This window comes from Prunus avium, chromosome 1, assembly GCF_965620075.1.
Source record: "Prunus avium chromosome 1, drPruAviu1.hap1.1, whole genome shotgun sequence".
Taxonomy (NCBI): domain Eukaryota; kingdom Viridiplantae; phylum Streptophyta; class Magnoliopsida; order Rosales; family Rosaceae; genus Prunus; species Prunus avium.
The window spans coordinates 51,184,065-51,188,212 of record NC_142284.1 but is presented as its reverse complement, the minus strand read 5'-3'; positions in this window follow the sequence as shown (position 1 = coordinate 51,188,212).

Genomic DNA, 4,148 nt, shown 5'->3' with positions numbered 1-4,148 from the left:
TACGTGCCGGGTTAGAGTGTCAGTCCCCCAGTTGGACGACTCATCCCTAGCCACATGGACGTTTGAGGGCCGGATAAGTGTGAGCTAGTCAACAATCCCCTGTTGGATTGTTTCCCCCAGTACATGATGTGCATCAGCATATGTACCTCCCCTTGGATACTGATATATGGAAATTGTGATATGGTCTGGATATGACGGAACCCGGGGCATACCCTAGCGGGGTGTCGCTGTAGACCCTTGATTGGGTAATCTGCGCGCGTAGGACGGTTTTCAGACGTACGGGTCTTGATTCTTCGTCCGTACGGGCTGGTTAGAGTATCAGTCCCCCAGTTGGACGACTCATCCCAAGCCACATGGACGTTTGAGGACCGGATAATTGTGAGCTAGTCAACAATCCCCTGTTGGATTGTTTCCCCCAGTACATGATGATGGTGAGAGGTGGGTGTTATTATATATACACATATATATATATACTCATTTTTAGGCATACATATTACGTATATGTGTATGCGGTTTTGATTTGGGTTAAGATCAATGAGATTGTGATTTGCGAGCACTCTGTACATGCATGAATGTGTAAGCCCTGGATTGGGGAGTGTTGTACGGCAACATACGCCTTGGATAGGGTATGGTTACGGGAATGAACTGATATAAAGGGATGAAATAATGTGTTCATTGTGTTTTGTCGGAATGGGAGTAGTGATAAATCTAAAATGTATTGTTGGTTCTGCTGTAAACAAATGTATTTTATCAAAGTTGTGACTGTTGAGATGAGAACTACGTGTGGCTTAATCCCTTGTCTAAGGGTACGTAGGCAGCCTGGGGTCTCACCAGGTGCAGCCGCGGAATATTATTGCATTTAAAAAGGTTTGATCGATTCTGAATGTGTGATCAGATTTTTGATGTGGTTAATGGATTTGAATCCGGTTTAATGATTTTTGGGAGTAATCGTATAATTGTTTGAGATCATGAATGGTTTGGTTTTGAATTATCTGAAGGCCGGAGGCCTATTATGTGATTGCATGTTGTTAACTTGTGCATGCTGCCAGTTGGTGTTTTAAAATGTGTTTTATGCAGGTTGAAATTTTTGGGGAATGTTCAATTTACAGGGGAGACTCTGTCGAAATTTCGGCAGAAAGTCTCGTGCTCTTTTCCCTTAATTTGGAAAAGAGGCTAAACTTTTAGTAAGTGGGCCCGGCATCAGTTTGATGCTGAAAATTTCCACAGGATTCGTCTCGAGTTTCGAGGAATTCAGGGCAGGTTGTTGCATTCCTAAAAGGACACAATTTAATGTGCAAACAACCAATTAAAAATACCCGCAAGTGCACGAATCTATCGAAGTATAGATTATGTAAGTACGGGGTCGATCCCACGAAGAACTTGTCGGTTGCCTATAAGTTCTAATTCGAGTACAAAGAGAACACTTAACTAACACACCACAATGCACAAATGCAAATTTGAAACTAAAAGAAAAGTAAAAGAAACAAACAAAACAAAAAAAGAAATGTGCTGTGAACAGTGAAAAGCGACCGGTCGTTAGTTAAGAGCGACCGGTCGTTTTTGTCTGGCGATCGGTCGTTAGGTGAAAGCGACCGGTCGTTTTTGTACAGAGTCGAAACTCAAATTTTGACTTGAAAAGCGACCGGTCGTCAGGTAAAAGCGACCGGTCGTTTTTGTACAGAGTCGATTTCTCTGTTTTTCAGTTTCGACCTCTGTCCAATGTTTTGCCTATAACTTTCCAACCGTACGTCCAAAATTCACGTTCTTTATACGGTTGGATTCAGCACAGAAAATGCAAAAACACAACTCGGACCAAAAGTCCAAAACAATTACGGAAACAGATAAAATTTAGTAACAAAGACACATAACGTGTCAAACACGCAACTCACACACACATTTGGGGGGGGGGGGGGGGGGGTTTGATTTGTTTGAAGTGGCCTATTTCTATTGCATGAAAGTAAATGGACTTTGAAAATTAATGAGAATGGCAGAGATGAATTATCAAAATGTGAAATCAAAATGTAACAAACACTAGGGTTTCGGAATCCACCCTAAACAATTCTACCAATGTTCATGGATACTCAAGTGATGAACTCTAAACGTGTTGTTGAAGATGTTCGCAATCAAGACCAGTACGAGTGGCTCAAGACGCATTGATTCTCTCTAATGTACGTAAAGTGCAGTACGAGTGCTACAATACTTGTGCCTTCCCTATAATCGAATCTAGGTGTGCTTAGTACTTTGATTCAATTACAAGAAAAACCCATTAAGTTTCAAGAGAATATGAACATCACAAGAACCCAAATAGCATGGTGTTTACATTAGGTATTCAAGAAACCAATTCACATGGATGATTCTTACTTCATCCATTTATTGCTTAGGATAACATGAAGATACACATAATCCCAACAATCTCAAGAAGCATGCTTTCAAAGGTGATCAATCAAAGAAAAACATACATCAAGGATAGATTAATTTGGTGAATTGGAATTCATCAACAATATCTAGAAATTCATACAGTCAAGCATCAAAACAATAAGGTAATCATGTTTAGGGCTTCAACCTAAGCCCTAGCTGTGGAGTTTAGTTCCTCATAATCATTTCAAACACAAACTCAAAATGAAATTAGAAAGAGTTTACAGATTTTCAGAAAATGATGAAAGCTTCAAGATCATCAATGGTGGAAGTCTTCTTCTCCACTTTTCTTGGCTGCACCTTGGCTTTCTCCTAGCTCCCAATCTCCAAAATCTGCTCTCTAGTTGTGTAGTGTTCTCATTGCAATGGCTGATGCTCTTTTGCACTCCTCTCTCCTCCTTTCCAGCTTTTACCTTTTAATATTAAACTACCACCTTTGATAAAGCCTTAGCCCATTGTCCCCTTGCCATGATGAAGCTTTGTCCTCAATAAGATGCCAATTGCTTCATAAAATATCTCAAAGCTAAGGTAACTTCTTGTTACCAAGAGTTATGGTAACAAGAAAATCAAGATAACACAAAGGAGGTAAAAGCTGGCCAAATTCGGATTTCAGAGCTGTGGTAACATGCAGGATCGGTTGGATGGGCAATACTTGTCCAATGGAGCTCAAATTTGGATATGTTGTAGTTAACATCCATTAGAACAAGTCTCAAGAAGATCATGACCTCATCCGAGCACCGGAGCATGCTGATCCCAGGCCAAGAAGTTGACCTACGAAAATGAACAAAAACAGAAATTATAACAAGTAGTGCACTTTTAGCTCATTTTCAATCTAACCAAGGTAAAATCTAAGAAAACACAAAAAGGAAGTAAAAAGCTATAAAATGTCAAAAACTAACTCAAAATAAAAGGGGAATAACATGAAAAATCATGTGTAAAAATGAACCGAACACAGGTCCTGTCAAAATTGACCTGTTTATTCGATAGTGACTGTCACATCCCGGATCGGCTCCGCCGTAGCACGATATTGTCCGCTTTGGGCCCCCCTCTCTGGCCCTCACGGTTTTGTTTCTGGGAGCTCACTACCAACTTCCCAATGAGTCAACCATCCTGGGATTGCTCTAGCCCCCAACTCGCTTAACTTCGGAGTTCCCATGACTCTGAAGCCAGTGAGCTCCCAAAGGGGCTCGTGCTAGATGGAGGCGGGCATGTACATATAAGGCACATCACCCCCTCTCCGTTGGCCGATGTGGGATCTTACAATCCACCCTCCTTAAGGGTCCGACATCCTCCTAGTTCACCATGGATTCAACTTTAAGTGTAAATTTGAAAACTACAGAAGAGGCACTAAATGTAGGAAGAACGAAAGAAACGGATGAAGTGAGGGGTCTTCAATGGATCAAGTAAGCGTTGCAACATCAAAGGGGGGTTTGAACTTTTGTTAAAACGTCTAATGCTTTCCTTTTAGCTTTGTCTTTACCCCAAAGGATATAAAGCAATATTCTCCATTTCTAATAAGCCGAGAGGCCACTGTAAGATCTCACATCGGCCAACGGAGAGGGGGTGATGTGCCTTATATGTACATGCCCGTCTCCATCTAGCACGAGACCTTTTGGGAGCTCACTGGCTTGGGAGTCATAGGAACTCCGAAGTTAAGCGAGTTGGGGGCCAGAGCAATCTCAGGATGGGTGACCCACTGTGTAGTTGCTCGTGCGCTCCCAGAAATAAAACCG